The 25,783-nt window shown below is 38.7% G+C and overlaps 1 protein-coding gene across 1 annotated transcript in view; it reads right to left on the bottom strand.

Annotated features, from left to right (window-relative positions):
• ZNF529 (zinc finger protein 529) overlaps window positions 1-25,226 on the bottom strand; it is a 38,569-nt gene extending 13,343 nt beyond the window's left edge. The window contains exon 1 of the mRNA XM_081807545.1: window positions 25,182-25,226. The gene's annotated coding sequence lies outside the window, so the exon portion shown is untranslated. The remainder of the gene's footprint in view (window positions 1-25,181) is intronic.
• Between the last annotated feature and the right edge of the window lie 557 nt (window positions 25,227-25,783).

The raw sequence follows: 25,783 nt of genomic DNA, 5'->3' as shown, positions 1-25,783 counted from the left end.
ATAGGTTGAAAATAAAAGGATGGAAAAGTATATTGCATACCATAGTCATCAAAGAGCTGGATGGCTATACTAATTATGAGACCAAATAGGCTTTACATCAGTACTTCTTACAGGAGACAAAGAAACCTCATATGTTGATAAAAGGGTCTGCCTACAAGAAGACACAACTATGAACACATATGCCTTGAAGCAACAATTGACAGGATTGAGGGGAGAAATAGAAAGTTCTTTTTTATTTTTTAAGATTTATTTATTATTGGGGCACCTGGATGGCTTCAGTTAAGTGGCTGACTCTTGATTCCAGCTCAAGTCATAATCTCAGGGTTGTGAGACTGAGAGCCCTGAGTTGGGCTCTGTGCTCAGTTGGGAGTCTGAGATTCTCTTTCCCTTTCCCGCTGCCCCTCCTCCTGCTTGCAGATGCATGCTCTCTCTCTCTCTCTCAAATAAATTTTTTTTTAAGAAAAGTTTTGCCTATCCATAATAAAATTAGAAGTAACAGAAAGAAAAATGGGAAACTCAAAAACATGAGGAATTTAAACAAAACACTCCTAAATAACACATCAAAAATGAAAAGGGAAACTGGAAAATATCTTGTGAATAACACAACATATCAAAATTTATGACAAGCAATTAATGATTAGAGGAAAACTTTTGAAGCTTAAAGTGCCTATAATTAAAAGTAAATATCTGGGGGCGCCTGGGTGGCTCAGTCGTTGGGCGTCTGCCTTCAGCTCAGGTCGTGATCCCAGGGTCCTGGGATTGAGCCGCGCATTGGGCTCCCTGCTCAGCAGGAAGCCTGCTTCTCCCTCTCCCACTCCCCCTGCTTGTGTTCCCTCTCTCACTGTATCTCTCTCTGTCAAATAAATAAAATCTTAAAAAAAAAAAAGTAAATACCTAGGTCAAATCTAACCTCCCTCCTTAAGTCACTGGGAAAAGAGTAAAGATATCAAATAGGAAAAATACCCCAAAATAAGTGAAACTGAAAGCTAGTTTTATGAAAAGTTTTTAAAAGTTCACAAATGTTTAGAAAATCTAGAATGACTGAAGAGAGAAGACTCCCATTACTATAATCATAACTGAAAGAGGGGACAACACTACCAGCTTAAAAGAAATGAAAATTGATTACGAAGGATCAAAATGAACAATTGCACAAGAAATCAGAAAACCCAGATGAATTGGATAAATTCATAGAAACACACAAACTTTCAAATTTACTCATGAAGACAGAATATTTGAATAATCTTGAATTATTTTTAAAACTACCCATAAAGAAAAGCCCAGGTCTGCATAGCTTCACTGTTAAATTCTATGAAACATTTAAAGCAGAATACTAATTCTTCACCAACTCTTCAAGATGTAAAAAAGGAGAGAAAACTTTCCAACTCATTTTATGAAGCCAATACTAGATAGTAATATCAGAAGAAGACATTACAATAAAATGGCAACTACCGCTGTATCTTTTATGAATATGGATGCAAAAAATCTAAACAAAACACTGGTAACCTGAATCTAGGAACATATAAAAATAATTACATACCTTGATTGAGTGGGATTTATCCCTGGAATTCAAAATTAGATTGTTAATCTAATGTGATATATCGTATCAGTGTAATAAAAAATAAAAACTACATGACCATTTTCATACATGAAGAATAAGCATTTGACAAAATCCAACACCCTTTCATGACAAGAGAGTGAATTTAGGAATAGAAGGGAACTACCTCCACATGATAAAATTGACAGCTACCATTAGACATAGTGATCTTACCCCTAATATCAGAACAGGACAAGGATATATAAATCTTTTTTTTTTTTTTAAAGATTTTATTTATTTATTTGAGAGAGAGAGAATGAGAGAGAGCACATGAGAGAGGGGAGGGTCAAAGGGCGAAGCAGACTCCCTGCCGAGCAGGAAGCCCGATGCGGGACTCGATCCAGGGACTCCAGGATCATGACCTGAGCCGAAGGCAGTCGCTTAACCAACTGAGCCACCCAGGCGCCCAAGGATATATAAATCTTATTGCCTCTTCTTTTTTAAAATTTATTTAGTTGAGAGAGAAAGAGTGAGTACAAGTGGGAGAAGCAGAGGGAGAAAGAATCTCAGACTCCGGCTGAGCACGGAGCCCCACAGTGGCTTGATCTCATGACCCCAAGATCACAACCTGAGCCAAAACCAAGATTTAGACACCCAACCAACTGCGCCACCCAGATGCACCCCCCCATTGCCTCTTATCATCAACATTGTTCTAGAGGTATAGCAAGGACAAATAGGAAATAAAAAGAGGCACACGTAGTGGAAAGAAGGAAGGAAAATAATCTCCATTAATAGATGACATGACCTTGTATACAGAAAACCCTAAAACACTGACTGTAACACTATTAGAACTCAGCAAGATCGCAGGATGCAAATAAATATGCAAAAATCAATTATATGTTTGTTTGTTTTTTTTTTTTTTTTTATTTGAGCGAGAGAATGAGACAGAGAGCATGAGAGGGGGGAGGGTCAGAGAGAGAGGCAGGCTCCCTGCCGAGCAGGGAGCCCGATGCGGGACTCGATCCCGGGACTCCAGGATCATGACCCGAGCCGAAGGCAGTCGCCCAACCAACTGAGCCACCCAGGCGCCCAATCAATTATATGTTTATACATTTGCAATAATAATCTGAATTAAAATAATTCCAAGATGCCTGGGTGGCTCAGTTGGTTAAGCAACCGACTCTTGATTTCAGCTCAGGTCAAGCAGGAAGTCTGCTTGAGATTCTTTCTCCCTCACCCTCTGTCCCTCACCCTCGCTCACACCTGTGCACATGTGCACTGTCTAAAATAAATAAATCTTTTTAAAAAAAGGAAAAAATAATTCCATTTATAACAGTATCCAAAGGAATGAAATATTTAACAAAAATGCAAACTGTGTACTTTAAAAAAAAATTAGTAAAAGAAATTAAGCTGAAACTCATCCCATGTTTATGAACTGGACTACTAGACAGTAAGATCGCAATATTCCTCAAAACAATCTACACATTCAATGTAACCCCATCAGAGTCCCAGTTGGCTTCTTTGTAGACACTGACATGCTGACTTTTTTTTTTTTTTTTTAAGATTTTATTTATTTGTTTGACAGAGAGAGACACAGCCAGAGAGGGAACACAAGCAGGGGGAGTGGGAGAGGAAGTAGGCCTCCCACGGAGCAGGGAGTCTGACACGGGGCTTGATCCCAGAACCCTGGGATCACGACTGAGCCACCCAGGCGCCCCTGACATGCTGACTTTTAAATTCATGTGAAATTGTAAGTGATTCAGAATAACAAAAATATCTGGAAAAAAACAAAAACAAAAACAAAATTGGAAGACTAGCAATTCCCAACCTAATCAAAGCAACTGAATGTTGCCATAATGTTAAATATATTAATCAACAGAATGGAACTGTTTGGAAATTAAACCCATGTATCTCTAGTCAATTGATTTTTTTTTAGGATTTATTTATTTATTTTAGAGAGAGTGAGAATGGGTGTGGGGGGGAGGGCAGAGGGAGGGAGAACGAGAATCTCAAGCGGACTCCTTGCTGAGGGGCGAGCCTGACTCCGGGCTGGATCTCACGACCCTGAGATCATGACCTAAGCCAAAATCAGAGATGCCTAACTGACTGAGCCATCCAGGTGCCCCAAATGATTTTTGACAAGAGCACAAAGACCCTTCAGTGGGGAAAGGACAGTCTTTTCAACAAATGGTGCTAAGAAAACTGGATATCCACATACAAAAAGAATGAAATTAGACTCCTTCCCACACAATATATGAGAATGAACTAAAAATTGATCAATGACCCAAATGTAAACCTAAAAATATAAAACTCATAGAAAATATAGGAGTAAATAATCGTGACCTTAAATTCAGCAATGGATTCTTGGGGACACCAAAACACACATAACAAAAGAAAAAAATGGAAAAATTGGGCTTCATCAAAACTGAAATCTTTTGTGTATCAAAGAACATTACTGGAAAAACTGAAAGGACAATCTACAGAATAGAAAATATTTGTAAATGATATATACCTGGCAAAAGATTTCAATAAACATTTCTCCAGAGAAGATACATAAATGTTAATAAGCACATGTAAAAAAAATTCTAAAAATCGTGATCAGGGAAATGCATTTCAGAACTGCAATGAGAGTGACAGCAGCAAGATGTCAGACTTGAAAGCTCCAGATCCTTGTTCCCTTACAGAATCAAAAAATAACTAAAAACAAAATCTTAAGAATTGGCTAAAATAATTTTCATATGAGTTTTAGAAATCTAAAACCTACAGCAACAAGTAAATGCTCAATCAAGTAAAACCAGACTGAAAAAGTAGGAAATTTTGTGAGGCTTTTTACTTCCCCTTACCCCAATGCTGGCACGGTAAGGAAGAACTGTCCTATTTCACAGTTCCCTCCTTTTGGCTGAAAGTAGCAATACAACTCATTTGCAACATTCCAGTCCGTCTCTGGGCTGCCTAATAGACTTTTCTCTCTTTTACCTGAGTTGGAGTTCAGACAGGTAATCGTGGCACAGCTTAGATGTTAGGCTGTAAAGGGCCACAGAAGTCAGTGGCAGGCACCATGGTCCACAAAATCTGCAGGGGGACTGTAAACCTGTGGATGCCTGGGGCAGAAGATTACAGGGAGAGAAATACAATAGAACCTGTAAGGCCCACAGAAGATGGGGTGAGATTCTTTAGAAATTGAGACATTCATTATTTTAAAAAATATTTATTTATTTATTTGAGAGAGAGAGAGAGGCAGAAACTTTAGCAGACTTCTGCGTTGAGGGCAGAGCCTGATGCGGGGCTCAATCCCAGGACCCAGAGATCACAACCTGAGGGGAAACCAAGTTGAATGCTTAACTGACTGTGCCACCCAGGTGCCCCTAGAAATTAAGCAGGTGGTGTATGAGGAACACTGAGCAAAGGCACATATACAGGCATTGGCACAGTAAACACCTAGGGGAAAAAAAACTAAGAAGACCTTGTGTTTTCACCCTGGGCTGATACAAGGCTCAGAACATACCCTACTAATGCCCTACTTCACTAATAAGTGAAGGCCTATCCCACCAGTCTGCAAAGACTGAGAGAGGTAGCTGTTTTATCAAATTCCCAGTTTTCAACAAAATTCATAAGGCATGCAAAGACACAGGAAAACATGATCCAATCAACAGACCAAAATAAATACCCTGAAGCCATTACTGAAGAAATAACAGAATCACTAGACAATGAGTTTAAAACGACTATCTTAAATATGCTCAAAGAACTAAAGGAAAATTGACAAAAGAGTAAAGGAAATTAGAAAAATGACATGAACAGGGCGCCTGGGTGGCTCAGTTGGTTAAGCAACTGCCTTCGGCTCAGGTCATGATCTGGAGTCCCAGGATCGAGTCCCACATCGGGCTCCCTGCTCAGTGAGGAGTCTGCTTCTCCCTCTGACCCTCCCCCCTCTATGCTCTCTCTCTCTCATTCTCTCTCTCTCAAATAAAAATAAATAAAATCTTAAAAAAAAAAAAAGAAAGAAAAATGACATGAACAAATGAGAATATCATCAAAGAGAAATTCAAAAAATAAAGAACCAAACAAATTCTGGACCTGACAAATCCAATAAGTGAATTTTGAAATTCCATAACTGACTCAAAAAAACTGATGAACAAATCAGCACACTTGAAAACAGCTCATTGGAAATTATCAAGTCTGAGGAGTTTAAAGGAAAAAAAAATGAATAAAAGTCAGTGAAGCATCAGGGACTTATGGGACATTGCAAAATAATACCTGCATTACGGGAGTCACAAAAGGAAAAGAAAGAAAGGAACAGTGTGATTATTTGAAGAAACAATACCAAATACTCCCCAAGTGTGAAGACAAGGATTTACAGATCCAAGAACCTCAATGAACTAATAGTAGCATAAACCCCAAAAGATGCACACCAAAATACATTAACATCAAAATGTTGAAAAACAAAGAATATTAAAAGCAGCAAGAGAAAAGACACTCATCATGTACAAGGGATCCTCCATAAGACTATCAGATTTTGCAGCAGAAACTGAAGTCCAGAAGACAGTGAAATGATATATTTAAAATGCTAAAAGAGGGACACCAGCTGACTCAGTCAGTAGAATATGTGACTCTTGATCTTGGGGTTGTGAGTTCAAGCCCCACATTGGGCACAGACATTACTTTAAAAAAAAAAAAAATTAAGGGCACCTGGGTGGCTCAGTCAGGTCTTGATCTCAGCTCAGGTCTGGAGCCTACTTAAAAAAAAAAAAAAAAAAATTAAAATGCTAAAAGATACCCCGTCAACTGAGAATTTTATATGTGGCAAAACTGTTGTTCAAAAAAATGAAGGAGGGCACCTGGGTGGCTCAGTCGTTAGGCGTCTGCCTTCGGCTCAGGTCATGATCCCAGGGTCCTGGGATCGAGTCCCATATCGGGCTCCCTGCTCTGCAGGAGGCCTGCTTCTCCCTCTCCCACTCCCCCTGCTTGTGTTCCTGCTCTCGCTATGTCTCTCTCTGTCAAATAAATAAATAAAATCTTAAAAAAAAAAAACAAAAAAATGAAGGAGAAATTAAGACTTTCCCTAGATAAAGAAAAACTGAGGGAATTCATTATCACTAGACATTCTGTACAAGAAATGCCAAAGGGAGGCTTTCAGGTTGAAATGAAAGAAGCTAGAGTATCTCAAAGCTATATGGAGATATAAAGAAAACAGTAGGGGAAAATATAAAAGCCAATATTTTTGTAATTCTGGTTTGTAACTCCACTTTTTGTTTTCTACAGAATATAAAAGATATATGAATAAAAAATAGTTATATATCTACATTAATGGGTATAAAATACATAAAAATGTTAATTCATGACTTCACTATTCTTTTTTTTTTTTTTAAGATTTTTTATTTATTTATTTGAGAGAGAGAATGAGATAAAGAGAGCATGAGAGGGGGGACGGTCAGAGGGAGAAGCTGACTCCCCACTCAGCAGGGAGCCCGATGCGGGACTCGATCCCGGGACTCCAGGATCATGACCTGAGCCGAAGGCAGTCGCTTAACCAACTGAGCAACCCAGGCGCCCATGACTTCACTATTCTAAAGTGGGTGAAAGTGGAACTGAAAAGGGGTACAGATTTTGTATGTGATCAAAGTTGATACCAATTTAAAATAGATTTTTATAACTTTAGGATGTTATACATACTTCCCATGGTAACCACAACCAAGATATCTATAGAACATACTCAAAAGGAAAACAAACGGGAATCAAAAAGTGTCATTATGGGTACAGAGCTTCAGTTTAGGAAGGTGAGAAAGTTCTGCAGATGGGTGGTAATGGTTGTATAACAATGTAAGTGTACTTAATGCCACTGAATTGTAACCTTAAAAATGGTTAATATGATAAATCTTATTTAAATATATTTTAGAGTAAAATACTACAATGAGATACTACTTTATACCTACTAGGATATCTACAAAGAAAAAGTCAGATAGGGGCACCTGGGTGGCTCACTTGGTTAAGCATCTGCCTTCGGCTCAGGTCAACATCCCAGGGTCCTGGGATTGAGCCCTGTGTCGGGCTCCCTGCTCAGTGAAGAGTCTGCTTCTCCCTCTCCCTCTGCCCCTCCTCACAGCTCGTGCTCTCTCTCTCTTGCTCTGCTCTCTAATAATAAAATCTTAAAAAAGAAAAAGAGAACAAGTGTTGGAAGGATGTAGGTAAATCAGAACGTTCATATGCTATTGATTGGAATTAAAGATAGTGTGGTTACCTTGGAAAACAGTCTGGCAGTTTTTCAAAATGTTCAAAACAGAGTTACCATATGATACAGCAATTTAACTGGTAGACATATAGAAAAGAAAAACAAAAATGTACATCTGCACAAAAACTTGAACACAATATTCTTCGCAGCATTATTCGTAATAATCAAAAGGTGGAAAACACCCAGATGTCCTTAATATCAAGAGTGGATAAATATGATGTGGGATAGCCATACAGTGGAATGTTACTCAGCCATGAAGAGGAGGGAAGCACTGATACGTGTTACATCATGCATGAACCTTGAAAACATGTTAAGTGAAAGACATCAGACACAGACAACATATTAGATGATTCCATTTATATGAAAAGTCTAGAAAAGGAAAAACAGAATGTAGATTAGTGTTTTCTGAGGGTTCAGGTATGAGGTGGAAAATAGAGGGGTAAGGAGTTTCTTTTTGGGATGATGAAAAATGTTCTAATATTGGTTGTGGTGATATGTGCACATATCTGAATATACTATAAAACACAACGGTACTGTGAATGGGTGAATTGTATGGTATGTCAATTATACAGCAATAAAGCGGTTATTTAAAAAAAATGGAGCAGCAGGAAAAACTCCATTAGTGGTTCATTGACAGGAGAAGCAGATTCCAAAGAAGCCAGAGCTAGGAGAGATAAAGGAGACTATCTGACTAGATGTGCCTTAGAGCTACCAAAATGACTTGAATTGACACAATTTTTTTCTCCTTCTATCTTCCTACTTTCAAACTCCTCTTGCTGAACTCACACACAATATATTCAATAAGAACAATGGACAGACCTCTGGGAACAGAGTTCTCCAATAATGGATTCAGAGCAGAGGACCTTCTGCATTGATGTAGGCAACAGACAATGCAGCAAAAAGGTTTCTAGCCAGTCCACCATTTGGTTGATGTAGACTGGACGTGGATTTATGACACTCATACATTCCCTGGGGAGATCTTCCTCCCTCATTCACATCTTCTAGAGCTGAGATGGGATGACATCATCCACACTAGAACCTCTTGCCTGGCTACCACAGACAGAAAGTAGAAAACAGAACTAACAAAGCCTAGCAAGCTTTGATACCTGTATTTAAACCTTCCCACAAAGACTTTTGGACTCCTTGTTGTATATATTCCTGAAAGAGGTATGATCAATCTTCAGGTATGGTAATGGAGTTACATTTTTTCTTCTTAATTTTATTAATGTTTGCTTTATATACTTTGAAGTTATGCTTTTGTCAAAACAAAATATCATTATCTTCCTCTAAAAATAATCCCTTTATTATTATGAAATGTGCTCCTTTATCATTCATAACACCCTGGTTTCAAATGTACTTTGGAGATACCAATATAGCTTTTATCAACTTTCTCATAGTATTAGCATACTGTATCTCTTTCTATTTATTTTTATTTTTTATTTTTAAGACCTTATTTATTTATTTGAGAGAGAGAGCACAAAGGGAGAGTAAGAGGGTAAAGCAGATTCCCCCATGAGCAGAGAACCCAATATGGGTCTTGATCCCAGGACCCTGAGATCATGACCTGAGCCAATGGTAGACACTTAACTGATAAGAGTCACCCAGGCACCCCCTTTCTATTTTTTAAACTTCAATATATCAGGATTCTTTTATTTAAAACGTATCTCTTATTAAAAGCAAATGGCTTCTTCCTTTTTTTTTTTTTATTCCAATCTGTCTTTAGTTTGGAGAGTTTAGTCCTTTTACCTTTAAAGTACTTTTTACAGGATTTAATAAGCCTGTTACCCTTTTGGTTTTCTATCTGTCCCATCTGTACTTAAGTACTCTCTTCCTCTTTTCTTGACTTATTTGGATTAATCAAATTTATTATCCCATTCTATTCCACTATTAAAATTTCTGATATACATCCTCATATAATTCTTTTAGTGGTTATTTACACTCAAGCATGTACTGTCAATCAGAGCAAAATTGTACCAATAAGTGAAAATTGATAGGGAAGGGGGGAGAGTCTTACTCCTTTTATGTATAAAGCACAAATATACATACAGCACATAAAGAGATACACAGGGTACATCTGTGGTTCTAAATTGTCATGGGCATACTCAATTAGGAAAAAAAAAATGTCTAAAGATGTTTCCTCTGGAGGGCAATCAGGAAAAAGTTTGCCAAGGGCCCTAGGCCACAATTGTATTAATTTGACCTCTGGAGGGGCTTGAAACTGAGAAGCTAAAGTAAACTACATAGTTGTTCCCTGCCTATGTTTTTGACCCTCAATAAAAACCCTGGACACCAAGGCTCAGGTGAGATTCCATGGCTCACTTCACATGTGTTCTTACAAATTGTTGCTGGAAGAATTAACCACAGACTGTGTGACTCCACTGGAAGCTCACATCTAGTTTTTCCTGCTCTTCAGCCTATGTGATTTTTCTCCTCACTAATATTAAACTATATCCTTTCATAACCACCCTTTTTCCTAATTCTGTAAGTCCTAGCACATCATCAAATTTAAGGACGGTTTCTGGGGAACTCTGACAAACCATGGCTTTAGTGTAAACTGGTCAAAACCTTATAGCTTTGGATTTGTCTCTATGATATCTCTCCTCAACAACTACAAGGGTGCACTGTCTCATTTTTTAAATAGTCCTTACCATACCCTACCATAGTTTTAGTCCTACTCATAGTTTATATTTACATGATCAATTATAAACAAATTAAGGGATAGAAGCTATGTCTCTTTAATGCTAGTATCCCAAGTTACATGAACAATATTGGCATATTGTAGGCACTTAATAAATATCTGATGTTTGACTTATAAATGCAACTTCTAGAAATTCTTAAGAAACATAAAATTCTGTTATAAAGATCTACATATATTACAAAGTAGTTTATGATAATTCTAAATAAGAGTAGGCAATAGGCTAAATAAAGTATGGTGAGCTATATGTTATCAATATCTGTAATATTTGACATTGATCCATATTAAATGTTGATGAAAAACATTTTTTGATATATTAGTGAGACAATCAGATTTAAAAAGTGATTGGAGGTTGGATCCTGTCATAATAAAGAACATAGGATCCATCATCCAAAATTCAGGTTGTTAACTTTATCTTTGGTTGTTATTGTGTAACTTTTTACTACATTACTTAACTGACTTTATTTCCTCATCAGCAAAATGGGAAGAGCAACAGTGACCTACCTGAAAGTGTTCCTGTATGTATCAAATGAAATAAAACATAAAGCACTTTCAGTGGCATATAATAAACACCTAATTACACCAAGTATAAGTTGCCTATTAATTAATGAACTTGTAAAGGATATTTCATGTCTCTTGTTTCATTATTATTATTATTTTTAAAGATTTTATTTATTTGAGAGAGAGAGAGCATGAGAGGGGGGAGGGTCAGAGGGAGAAGCAGACTCCCCACTGAGCAGGGAGCCTGATGTGGGACTTGATCCTGGGACTCCAGGATCATGACCTGAGCTGAAGGCAGTCGCTTAACCAACTGAGCCACCCAGGCACCCTCATTATTATTTTTAAAAATGCCCTTTGTGCTTCTTTTTCTTACAGTAAAATTCGAGATTCTTAAGTCTGTGCTTCCATGTCATGTTAACTCATTTAAGTGTCCAATCTTCAGATTTCAGTTCTTCCTCATTAATAATATTTGTCACAAAGATTCTCAAAAAGCAAAGGAAGACATATTTTTTTTTTAAAGATTTTATTTATTTATTTGACAGAGAGAGAGACAGCGAGAGAGGGAACACAAGCAGGGGGAGAGGGAGAGGGAGAAGCAGGCTCTCCGCTAAGCAGGGAGCCCGATGCGGGGCTCGATCCCAGGACCCTGGGATCACCCCCCGAGCCGAAGGCAGACGCTTAATGACTGAGCCACCCAGGCGCCCCGGAAGACATATATTCTTGCCCTCCACATAAAGCTGCACACATATAACTAGCTCAAAGAATCTGATCTAATAAGTGACAACCTGAGCGTAATAATAAAAGGCTCAATCTTGTTTCTATGTCCAACACAGGAGTTACTGCATACTTACTTGTTTCTATAAATCTGTCCTTTCAAGTGTAATGTATATAATGATGTACATATGACACTTGGATCTCCCAGTTCATTCCTATGTCCTATGAAAGAAACCATCTCTAAAAAATATGGAATTCTGAATAGCAGTCTTAATTCATAATTTGTTCCCCTGGTAACTGAAATTCCAAAAGTCTTGAATACTTAGATGTGTCAAATCACATGGTGACCACTGCCACTATCTACTTATAACTACATGCCTAGACATACGATAAAACTGTAACTTTGTCTCTTTTATGTGGCAAATTCATGTGCCAAATTTCCTGTTGGCAGAACAAAATAAAAAACATACCCAGCTGCAAATACCCTCAACAAAATAGCAAAATGAATTCAACAATATATTAAAAGGATCATATACCATGATCAAGTGAGATTTATTGCAAGGATACTAGGATGCTTCCACATCTACAAATTAATCAACTGACACACAATGAAGGATTAACAAAATGAAGGGTAAAAAGATAAAAAAAATTAAGGATAAAAGCCACATGATCATCTCAATAGATGCAGAAAAAGCATTTGACAAAACTCAACATCGATTTGTTAAAAATGCAATAAAGTGGGTACTGAGGGAACATACTTCAACATAATAAATGTCATATAAGACAAACACATAGCTAAGATCACACTCAATGGTGAAAATCTGAAAGCTTTTCCTCCAAGATCAGGAACAAGAAAGGATGCCCACTCTTACCACTTTTATTCAGTATTAGAAGTTCTAGCCAGAGCAATTAGGTAAGAAAAAAAATTAAAGGCATCCAAATCAGAAAGGAAGACATCAAACTGTCACTATTTGCAGAGACATGCTATTATCTATAGAAAACGCTAAAGACTACAACAAAAACAAAACAAAACTCTTAGAATTAATAAACAAATTCAGTAAAGGTGCAGAATACAAAATTAATATACATAAATCGGTTGCATTTCTATATGCTAATGATCAGAACAAAATTTTTATTTTTTTTTATTTTTATTATTTTTAAAAGATTTTATTTATTTGACAGAGAGAGACACAGTGAGAGAGGTTCGGAACACAAGCAAGGGGAGTGGGAGAGGGAGAAGCAGGCTTTCCGCGGAGCAGGGAGCCTGATGCAGGGCTTGATCCCAGGACCCTGAGATCATGACCTGAGCCGAAGGCAGACGCTTAACGGCTGAGCCACCCAGGCGCCCCAGAACGAAATTTTTAAAACAACCCTATTACAATTGCATCACAAATAATAAAATACCTAGGAATAAATTTAGCCAAAAAGGTGAAGGAACTGTACACTGAAAACTGTAAGACACTGATGAAAGAAATTGAGAAAGACATAGATAAATGGAAAGGTAATCCATGTTCATGGATTGGAAGAATTAATACTGTTTTGAGTTGTTTGGTTTTTTTAAGATTTTATTTATTTGAGAGAGAGAGCACAGAGGGAGAGTGAGAGGGAGAAGCAGACTCCCTGCTGAACGGAGAGCCCATTGCAGGGCTTGATCCCAGGACGCTGAGATCATGACCTGAGCTGAAGGCAGATGCTTAACCGACCCAGCCACTCAGGTGCCCCAGAAAAAATTAATAGTGTTAAAATATCTAGACTATGGGGACACCTGGATGGCTCAATCAGTTAAGCAGCTGCCTTCGGCTCAGGTCATGATCCCAGGATGCTGGGATCAAGTCCCGTATAGGGCTCCTTGCTCAGCAGGAGCCACCTCCTCCCTCTGCCTGCCGCTCCCTCTGCTTGTGCTCTGACAAATAAATAAATAAAATACTTAAACTAAAATATCTAGACTACCACAAAAGATAGATTCAACGCATCCCTATCAAAATTCCAAAGACATTTTTCACAGAAATACAACAAACACTCCTGAAAATTTTATGGAACCACAAAAGACCTTGAAGCTAAAGGAATCTCAAGAAACAAAGCTAGATGAATGAATGGATAAAGAAAATGTGGGACACACACACACAAATACATATAATAGAATATAATATTATTTGGCTATAAAAAGGAAGGAAATTGGGCGCCTGGGTGGCTCAGTTGGTTAAGCGACTGCCTTCGGCTCAGGTCATGATCCTGGAGTCCCTGGATCGAGTCCCGCATCGGGCTCCCTGCTCGGCAGGGAGTCTGCTTCTCCCTCTGACCCTCTCATGTGCTCTCTCTCTCTCAAATAAATAAATAAAAATCTTTAAAAAAAGGAAGGAAATCTTGCCATTTGTGAAACATGGATGGACCTGGAGGGCATTATGGGAAGTGAAATAAGTTAGGAAAAGACAAATGCCATATGATCTCACTGATATGTGAAATCTTAAAAACAAAAACAAAACCCCCAAACTAATAGATACAGAGAACAAATGGGTGGCTTCTAGAGGCAGGGAGTGAGAGGTAGACAAAATAGGTAGAGGTGTTCAAAAGGTACAGACTTCTAGTTATAAAATAAATAAATCATGGGGATGTAATGTACAGCATGGTGACTATGGTTAATAATACTGTATTGTCTACTTGGAAGTTGCTTAGAGTGTATATCTTAAGATTTAGATTTATTGTATCATTCTAGATTTAATCTAGATTTACAGTGGTGGTCATTTCACAGTATATACAAATACTGAATCATTACATTCACCTGAAATTAACATATGTTGTATGTCAGTTATATCTCCAAAACAAAACAAAACCACACATCCAGAGAGAAAAAGTTTAAAATAAGGTACACTGAATTATCAAGAGTGATTATTTCTGTATGGCTAATTACTATGTTTGTTCTTTACAGATTCCTTAAAATTTGAGTATCTTGCAACAAACATGCATTAATTCCAACATCAGAAATATATAAGAAGCTATTTCCACTTAACAGATTCAATAGTTGGGAGGCAAGTTTTCTTTCTGTTAAGAACACTGTGAGCAAAAAGACCTTCAAAATGAATGGGACCATCAAGGATATCTGTGACTGAAATTACTCCTGTAAACTTACGAACATCCTTTTGCTGTATCTCAGCAATGCAAGAGAGCACATTCACTACTCAAAAACCTGAATTAACAAAATTCAGGGAGGTAGCATTTTCAGATTGTTAAAAAGAAAACCACAGGCCCAAACAGGCGTCAGTTAGGTTAAGGCCTGTGGTCAGTAAACTAAGACTTAGTACCTAACCAAACTGCAGTTTCAACCCCCAGCAATGTAAACTTTTAACCAGTCGACATGGAACTTCCTGGCCAAGACTAGGAAATTTACTGATATACCGCTTCTTCACCCCTTAGGAGAGCAACCTTACATAAACAATATATTCCTTGCGTGAACTGCTTAACAAATTAATTATTAGTTAAGAATTACTAAAGGAATTAATAAATTCCTTTCTCTTTTTTAGTTCACTCTCTTTACCTCTAAAAACTTTTGCTGTTGTTGTTTTGTTTAGCCCAGCAGAGCTCCCCTTTACTTGCTAGATGGAATGCTGCCTGATTCATGAATTGTTCAACAAAGCCAATTAAATCTTCAGGTTTACTTGTCTGAATTTTGTTTTTTTAACACATCTGGTGGCAGCAGTAGAGTCCAAAGAGAACTACTGGCATTTGGGGAAAATGAGGAACACAAGTGTGGCAGCCCTTGAACCCTTCTAAATTCACTGTCTTGCCATTTCCAAAGCCTGCTGGTTAAGTCCCCTCTTAGTTTGAGCTCTGCTCTTTTTGCGTTTGAGCTACCAATCTAATTGGCTTTTAGTCCAGGTTGAACAGGTCAGTCTAGACTGACAGGAGGCTCTAACAGCACTATTTCTTAGCCCTTGGTTCAGTCTGCAATTCCATGTTGGAATCCCTTCCCCATTTCCAGTCCACAGTCCCCATTTACTACCTTTCTCCATTTCTAATATGCAGTCTCCATTAATGGAGTCTGCTGGTTTAGTCCATACTGGAAATTCCTGGTGGTACACACAACTCTCTCTTGGTCAGCCCACAATGACATCTCTTGGTTACTGTTGGTAATGATGCAATGTTGGTTACATGCACACTTGTTTGTCTTGTTTATGGAAATAAAGGCTTAGTTAATGGGATCTTTAAATTCCAAAGAGTTAAGCATTCCACCTTCTGGCACACTTGCTTGTAAGATTTTATTTATTTATTTGACAGAGAGAGAGAGAACACAAGCAGGGAGAGCAACAGGCAGAGGGAGAAGGAGAAGCAGGCTCCCTGCTGAGTGGAGAGACTGATGTGGGGCTCAATCCCAGGATCTGGGGATCATGACCTGAACCGAAGGCAGACGCTTAACCGACTGAGCCACCCAGGCGCCCCAGACACTTATTTTATATCTAAGATCTATGGTCCTGGAAGCTATAAAAATCTACCTGCTTGTTTTGTGTCCTAAAGAATTTGGCTTGGTAACCATCAAGTTGGGGGCCCCAGGCTAAGGCTGGATAGAAATGTGAGTTGTACCCCATTTGCAACTAGACGTGGCTAGGCAGAAATGTGGGTTAATTCCATTTGTGGTTAGGGTCCTATCGAACTGCTGTCAGCCCTCATGGGAAATACAATGTAGAAATACCATGGTCATGACAGGAAACAATCCAATTGGGTAAGATCATTTAAGTGCACTTGAAAGCAAGGCTTCCCAAATTAGAATTGGCAAGCAGAAGCCTCCAAAGGTTTAAAAATTCCAAAATAGTGTCATTAAAAGATTAGGCTGAAGAAGGCTGGAGAAAAATTAAATATGTAAGAGGTATCTACAACAAAAGACTATAAGACATAACTCCTACTGCTCCTCTCTATCCTCCTTTGAGTACTCATTCTACTAATCTTCTGAATTGTTTATCCACTCTGAAGACTACATAACCATAAACAAAAGTCTGCCAAGTTAATGGCCTCACAGGCATCCCCATACCACCTTCAAAGGAGGGCCCCTCCCCAAGTTGACAAAACTGAGGGATTTTCTGGTAAACTTCCACATTTTCCTTTAAACAGCCAAGGGGAAACTCTGGTAAATATCAGAGACTGCAGAGTGGATCCTAGAAAAACTGGCAGAAGCCAGTAAAGAAAATTCTTACCATAATCAGTTCTTCTGAATCACTATCTGTAATGCCAAGTTCAAAGGAAAATAAAATTTCACATTTTCTCTTCCTTTCCAAATCCAAATCCACTATATTGATCCTCTGTCTCCCAGGGATAGCTGCTGCCTTCTTGCTTATCTAGTTGTGTGTGACTGGGTTTGGCTTTCTGCCTGTCTGGGATGCGCAGGTTGTTGGTTCTTACTATTGGCTATCTTTGGGAGTAACTCTGGATTTTGGGAAGGTAATATCCTTTACGTGATCTTTGGGGACCCATCTTAGACCCAAGGCAGGTTATTCAGACTGCCAGAAATATTTAAAAATTTTTTTTTTTAAGATTTTATTTATTTGCGAGAGAGAGAATGAGAGACAGAGAGCATGAGAGGGAGGAGGGTCAGAGGGAGAAGCAGACTCCCTGCTGAGCAGGGAGCCTGATGTGGGACTCGATCCTGGGTCTCTGGGATCATGACCTGAGCCGAGGGCAGTCGCTTAACCAAATGAGCCACCCAGGCGCCCAGACTGCCAGAAATATTTAAAATTAGATCTACCCATAAAGAAAGAAGCAAACTGAGGATAATATAGTTGGATAGGTGGATCAACCTATAATGTTGATTTAAGTTACAACCCAATTCTCTCAATTGAGAGCAACTATCCTTACAAATCCTTTGCACAGCAAAGGTCAACTTTATTTTTTTTTAAGATTTTATTTATTTATTTGAGAGAGAGACAGAGAGCAAGTGAGAGAGAGCACGAGCAGGGGAGAGGGGTATAGAGAGAGGGAGAAGCAGACTCCCTGCTGAGCAGGGAGCCCGATGCAGGGCTTGATCCCAGGACCCTGGGATCATGATCTGAGCCGAAGGCAGACGCTTAACTGACTAAACCACCCAGGCGCCCCAAAAGTCAGCTTTAAAGGCAATTCAAAATTCACCTAATCCTTTACCGATTCCAAAACTTCCCTTGTTTATCTCAAAAGGCTTGTAAATTATTGGCCTTAGGAAACCAAAGTCCTTCTTGGAAGCACTTATATTCTTTCTCTGTCCCTAGAAGTTACATCTCTTATCATACCTTTGAAATGTAAACCTGAGATTAAAAGAAAGAAAAAGGGAAAGAGGCCTTTTAAAAATACAAACTGCTGGTGGCGCCTGGGTGGCTAAGTCGTTAAGCGTCTGCCTTCGGCTCAGGTCATGATCCCAGGGTCTTGGGATAGAGCCCCACATCAGGCTCGCTGCTCTGCGGGAAGCCTGCTTCTCCCTCTCCCACTCCCTCTGCTTGTGTTCCCTCCCTCGCTGTGTCTCTCTGTGTCAAATAAATAAACAAAATCTTAAAAAAAAAAAAAACTGCTAAAAGGACTCTTGTACCCAAATTTGGTACAACCTCTTTAAGATTAATTCCAGGGACAAAAACAAATCTTAAAAATCTTCTCCACAAATATTAGTAACTATATGGTCTTTGCATCTGTGTGTCTGTGTCTATGCCCATATACAGTTGTAAATGTATATGGATGTATATGAGATATTCTACCTCCAGATAGTATCACTAAAATTAATTTGTAAAAGCCCTATTCAAGTGAAGTGCCTGAAAGTATAGGCCATTCTGTAACACTCAGAAAGATAGAAACTAACCCAAAAGCTTTTCAAGTTTATGTTATCTGAGGAAATATTCTATTTGAAAGCTAATTTAAGGTTGATGTTTAATTAAAACAGGCATGTCTTTAAAGTTAGCATTAAATATAAAACTTTTATTCTACCTGAGTTTACTAGCCAAGTAAGTTCATATTATCTCTTACAAAATCTGTCAACAAAAAAGTAACAGCTTGGGGAAGACTTCCAGAAAAGATGGTGGAGTAGGAGGATCCTAATCTCATCTCATCCCACAGATACAACTAGGTCATACATCAGTGCAAATAACCCTGAAAATGACCTGACCATTGGCAGAACAAACTCCACAACTAAATGTAGAGAAGAGGCCACACTGAAGATGGCAGGAAAGGCAGAGATGCAGTGGAAGCTAAACCCTGCAGGACAGATGCTGGAAGGAGGGAGCTGCAGATGCACAGAAAGGCAAGAAACAGACTATCACACCAGGGATCCTGAACAGGGAAGATGAATCCCCACAACATTTGGCTTTGAAAGTCAGGGGGCCAAATTTCATGAGTTCTTACAACCAGTAGTACTTAAAGCCTGGAACTTTAAAAATCAGCAAGCTCAGTGCTGGGAAAGGCCAGAGGGTGATATGAAGCTGAGTCCCTGTCCTTAAATTAGAGTCAGTACAACAGACAGCCCACTGAAGTATGGCTTAGAAGCAGCAGTTTGAGAAAGGCCTGGGCAATACAAGAGGGAGAGTAAGTTATTAATTAATCTCAGAGTTCATGGAGGGACATTTCCAGGAACAAAGAGCTGGCAGATAACAGCATCCCTCCCCTGGGCCCAGCACTGTGGGAACCCGGGCAGTGCAGGCATTTGCTACCTAATTTGCTTACGCCATGCCCTGCTACCCTCTCCCCCGCCCCGCCGGCCAGGCCTGTCTCAGTCCCTGCTCTGTGGGGCCCCTCCCCAAGAAGACTGGTGCAAACCTTGCCAATACCGCATCTTTGACCTCTTGTGGAGGATGTGGGCACCCTGGTACAATGGCACCCCTGACCTGAGTGACTCCTCAGAGCGGTCCAGCTGCCCTGGTCTATACCATGGCTGCAAGTCTCTGTGGAAGACGACCAGCACCGCTTTGTTAAAAGTGCTTATGCTGCACCCACTACTTTCAAGAGAAAGCGACACAGCTGACTTTCATCACACACAAAACCAACACAGAGGGATAGGCAAATGAGCCCACAGAGGAATATGTCCCAAATGAAAGAACCAAAAAAAAGTATAGCAATAAACCTAAGCAAAATGGAGGTAAGTAATATGCCTGATAGTAAATTTAAAGGATCATAAAGATTCACTGCACTTGAGAAGCATGCAGGACCTCAACGAGACTCTTAATACAGAGATAAAAAAGAACCAATCAGAGATGAAAAACACAATAATTGAAATTGAAAATACACTTGATGGAATAAATAGTAGGCTAGAGGAAGCAGAGGAATGAATGACCTGGAAGACAGAGTAAAGGAAAAGAAATCAAGCTAAGCAAGTGAGAGAAAAAATTATGCAAAATGAGAATAGACAAGGGATCTCAGCAACTCCACCAAGCGAAATAACATTCACATTATAGGAATCGCAGAAGAAGAGAACATGGGGCAGAAAATTTATTTGAAGAAACAGTATCTGAAAACTTCCCTAATCTCGGGAAGGAAACAGATATCCAGATCCAGGAGGCACAGAGATCTCCCAACAAAATCACCACAAGGAGATTCACACCAAGATACATAGTAATTAAAATGGCAAAAAGTAGTGATAAAGTTTAAAAGCAGCAAGAGAAAAGATGACAATTACATACAAGGGTAATTGTACATACATACATAAGGCTATCAGTGGATTTTTCAGCAGAAACATTGCAGTGTGGGGCGCCTGGGTGGCTCAGTTGGTTAAGCGACTGCCTTCGGCTCAGGTCATGGTCCCAGAGTCCTGGGATCAAGTCCCACATCGGGCTCCCGGCTCAGCGGGGAGCCTGCTTCTCCCTCTGACCCTCTCCCGTCTCATGCTGTTTCTCTCTCTCTCTCTCTCTCAAATAAATAAATAAATAAATAAAATCTTTAAAAAAAAAAAACATTGCAGTGTGGCATGATAATATTCAAAATGCAGAAAGGGAAAAAATCTGCAGCCAAGAATACCTAGCAAGGCTATCATTCAGAATAGAAGGAGAGATAGAGTTTCTCAGACAAACAAAAACGAAAGCAGTTCATGACCACTAAACCAGCCCTTTAAGAAATATTAAAGGGAATCTTTGAGTGGAAAGGAAAGACCATAAGTAAGAGTATGAAAAGCATGAAACACAAAAGCGTATGCCTCTAGAATTTATGTGATATGTTCATAAATTTGCAAATCTAGATTGCTGATATACCAGACAGTTCACATTTGCTTACTACTTAATTTTCACTAGAAATTAAGGTTTCTAAGAGTTAAGAATGCTAATAAATATAATTAAGACTACTGAAAAGAATAAGGGAAACAACTCTGTATGCAAAGAAAGATGTGTGTTTTTGCTAAGAAAAAGCATGAGGAATGGAAATACATTTTTGTTAAGGAAAAGAAAGTAATTTTGTCCTAAAGTGAGGCTGGTTAGTTAAAGAGGGAAAACATAAGGCAATATCTAAATGTAAAAAAGAAAGTAGTAGATTTGTCAGAAAAGAATCTTTGGAAAGAAGTTTTAATATGTGATCAAGCTGGCTTTCATCAAAGATAGCAGCAGCACAATCATAAAGATTATGACACATATGGATAAAGTCAATTCTGCTTTTGCAAAAATGGCCCCTCATTGCCATACTTTTGCCATCCTGATGTACTTGTAACAGCAACAGTTTCCTCCGAAATCAAAGAAATCAAGATGGGTAAACAATGGCTGTAAATGAAAGGAACAGTTAGTGGTATGGGAAACCCAAAACAGCTATTTGGTTTTTCCCCACTCCTTGACAAACCCTGTATTTTGTCTTTTGCTTTCCTTTACCTACCATAGTGCATTTAGGATGACTCATTATAAGTAAGACATTGGTGGGGAGACATCTGCAAAATTGCAAAAATAATCTGCCAATGCCTCATCTGTCAGGTCCATAATCCTGGAAAAACTATTCTTGTCCCCAGGGGCCTGAGATCCCCTCCCTCTGGACCCTCTGAACACCTGCAATTATTCATTCAGCTGCCACTCAGTATGGGTTGTTATTGTACATATGTTTTCTCTTAAAGCCTTCACATGTCACAAGGCTTCAAAGTAGCAAAGAAAAATATTATTAACAAGTGTGTTTCCCACTTGGGGTATACATTCCACGATCTGCAGTGATTAAGGCACCCACTTCATTGGATAAATCCTATGAGCCTTATAAACTTCTTGAAATTCCAGCATTATATAACCTTCTGCTGATGCTTTATTGTCTCATGCTAGTATGACCTGCTACCCTAAGTCTCTAATGTCTTATGCTCAAGTTTATCATCAACAGGTAAAGAAGCTTCCTGGATCCCAGTTCAAAGGGTGTGGTTGGTCAGTATAGAGCCTGGTAACTGGGTATTCTGCAACAATCATCAGAAAAAGACAGCCCTTGAGCCAGTTGTAAAGAGGGCCTTACGTACCAAGTGCTCCTGACCACTGACTGGCACTGCTGCAAAACTAGAAGGTATTGAGCCTTGGGTACATATCACACAACCAAAGAAGGTTCCACATGACACCTGATCTCATACAGATGCTGGAGATTTATAAATCAAATTAACAAGGAAGAGAAGTAGCTGACATCAAGGTAGATTGCTTTCACCCAAGATTATGGATCAAAACTTCGTACTTCAACTACACATGAAACCCTTTCTCCTTCTGTTCCTTTTAGATATTTTCTTGCAAGATTGCTTACAAATGCAATCTTAGTAAAACTGATTCATATACAATACTAATAATTTGGAGTATTCTTTTTCTTATGTAAATATATAATGTCAGTCATTTTCCTTTTTTAAGACTACATAGTTTCTCTTACCTGTATGGTATTACATCACATTTATGTAATGTGATTAACTTAGTTTTTAAGCTTTCACATATGTTTCATGTAACCCCATGAAATTCAAGATATTCTGTAAACAAAACAACCCCCCAAAATAAAAAATGTTAGGCATTATATAGAATGATTTTGAATAGACTTTCAAGAGATTTGTGGTCCCTGTGAGAACTAAAATGGAGTCAATTTACCTTAGGTTAAGAAGGTTGCTGTGTTTTTTGTTTGTTTTCAATTTATTTTTGAGAGAGAGCATGAACAGGAGCTGGGGGGAGAGGCAGAGGGAAAGGGAGAAGCAGACTCCCCGCTGAGCAGGGAGCCCCACGCTCCTTAGGATCATGACCTGAGCCAAAGGCATCATTCCCTTAACCAAAAGAGCCACCCAGGCATCCCTAGGTTAAGAAGTTCTACTCTAGGATGTTAGCAAATCTGATTTTCAAAGATTCCTTTTAAATACTCATCAAAATAAATTTTGTATCTTCATTGTTCTTGATTTTTAGAAAATTTATGGTGAATACTTAGAACCTTCACATAACAACAGTTTTGTTTCTTGAATCTTCACATAACAACAGTTTTGTTTCTTGAGGATTTGTTAAGTGCATGGCTGTTATTAAGTGCTCTAGGGCTGTGCCCAGATTAATGTGTACAATCCTTATAAAAACTGTAAGGCATTAATATGATCATTATCTACACTTTACAACAAAAGATTATAAAACGTAAAGATTAATAACTACTGACCTCCTTGAAATGTGGCTAGACTGAACAAGGAACTGAATTTTCAATTTTATTTTAATTTTCAATTCAAATACAAAAGCAATATAAAATGTTTTTCAGTTAAACACAATTTTATTCTTTTCACCATAACCACTGAAAATTTAGCAAACTGAGAAGTGCTATAACAGTAAAATATGTAGCAGATCTTGAAAACTTAGTATGAAATAGGAATGTAAAATATTTCAACTTGGGGCGCCTGGTGGCTCAGTTGGTTAAGCGGCTGCCTTCAGTTCAGGCCATGATCCTGGGGTCCTGGGATCGAGCCCCATGTCCAGCTCCCTGCTCAGCAGAGAGCCTGCTTCTCCCTCTCCCTCTGCCTGCCACTCTGCCTACTTGTGCTCTATCTGTCGAATAAATAAATAAAATCTTTAAAAATAAATAAATAAAATATTTCAACTTATTTATATTATTACATGTTGAAATATTTTAGATACATTGGTTAAAATAAAAAAATTAAAATAAAATTGTATTATCCAGCTTAATTTTGACTGTTCCTTTTAACTTTTTAAAATGTGTGCAAAAGAAATTTTTAAATTATGCAAGTGGCTAACTCTGGAAAACAGTATGGAGGTTCCTCAAAAAGTTGAAAATAGAGCTACCCTACAACTCAGCAATTGCACTACTGGGGGGTATTTACCCCAAAGATACAAATGTAGTGATCTGAAGGGGCATATGCACCCCAATGTTTATAGCAGCAATGTCCACAATAGCCAAACTGTGGAAAGAGCCAAGATGTGCATCGACAGATGAATGGATAAAGAAGATGTGCTGTATATATACAATGGAGTATTATGCAGCCATCAAAAAAAAAATGAAATCTTGCCATTTGCAACAATGTGGATGGAACTAGAGGGTATTATGCTAAGCAAAATAAGTCTATCAGAGAAAGATAAGTATCATGTGATCTCACTGATAGAGGACTTTGAGAAACAAGACAGAGGATCATAGGGGAAGGGAGGAAAAAATGAAACAAGACGAAACCAGAGAGGGAGACAAACCATAAGAGACTATTAATTTCAGGAAACAAACTGAGGGTTGCTGGAGTGGAGGGGGGTGGGAAGGATGGGGTGGCTGAGTGATGCACTATGGTGAGCACTGTGAATTGTCTAAGACTGATGAATCACAGACCTGTACCCCTGAAACAAATAATACATTGTATGTTAATAAAAAAATTTTAAAAAAAATAAAGGCCTCATTTTAAGGATAAAATAAATAAAAAATAAAAAAATAAATTACACAAGTGGCTTACATTGTATTTCCATCAGAAGGTGCTGCTTTAGATTCAATTACCATTATATCATGCTGCCTCTCACAGTCTGTACCACTATATGGTCTCAAAGAGAGTCATACTGCCAAATCTCAAGACTTAGTCACCATTCAAATCTCCTCATGGACTCTTCAGGAAAAACTCCCTGCCCTTGTTCACAAAGACCTCTCTTCACAAAACTCCAACCATATTCCTACTCCTAAAATGTCTTACTGACTGAAATCAATCAAACCATTTCCTACCTTGCTTTGTTTGAAAATCAAGTCTCTGAATAAAATCAAAGGTATGTGGTGTTTTATTCTACCTAACCACTAGTCTCTTCCTTGACAAAACACATTCTAAAATAAGTCCTTAGTTTATCCTTGAAGAGTTCAACTAGTTCTATTTCTGTACCATCCTTTGGAAAGAAAAGAGCACATGGGGAAACTGAATAATTACCAATAGCAATGTGAATATTAACTGGGAAGAAAAAGGGTATTTGGAAAGGCATTGGAAGAGATGGGGACCCATCCCTATGGTGCTGTTATTAATTGGGAAGGGGTAACCTGAGGACCAGGTAAATGGACAGCTCACAATTAGGTCTTACAATTTAGAACGACAGCAAATATTTAATGTTCTGTAAAACAAATTTACATGACAGAACAAAAAGTAAACATGAACTGACCTTGAATGGGCTTTTAAGTGGCAACTCTCTCCTCCACTTCAGGGGGCTTCTCTTGCAGAACTATAGGACCAAGAAGAAACTCTTGAGACTCTGGACAGGCTAAATAAGAACACACTGTCCACCATCAGACATAACCCATTACCCATCACAAATACATCCAGGTGGAAGTAAGAGGTAACTAGGATACTGCTGACTTTTACCAGTATCAGAGAAAAAGATCAGCATCACCTACAACCAGCGCTGGAATCTAAGTAAGTTCACAGCAGTTTCTAGGGGGCACACGTGTGGTTCTGAAACATGTAAATGCCCTCCAGAGTGTATCCAAAAGAGGTTCGCCAAAGAAGAAATCCTTTACCCTGTGACACTCCCCTCATGTATTCCCAGAAGTTAGTCCTGAAGTCAAGTGCAAGCCTAAATTCTCATCCCATGACTGAGGTGTACTTTCCTGCTTGGAACTTTCATTCTAGGCCTGACATCAATGACTTCCCCTCTGATGTCTATTTCTCTATAGCTAGATCAAACTGGCCCTAGAGTGTAAGAAAAGAGAATTCAGGGAAACGCGTTCCAAGGAACCATGGAACTTAGAGTGGACCCTGGGTGGG

This window comes from Leptonychotes weddellii, chromosome 16 (genome assembly GCF_054177405.1).
Source record: "Leptonychotes weddellii isolate Sample4059 chromosome 16, ASM5417740v2, whole genome shotgun sequence".
Lineage (NCBI taxonomy): Eukaryota > Metazoa > Chordata > Mammalia > Carnivora > Phocidae > Leptonychotes > Leptonychotes weddellii.
This window is presented reverse-complemented; position numbering and strand designations above follow the sequence as displayed.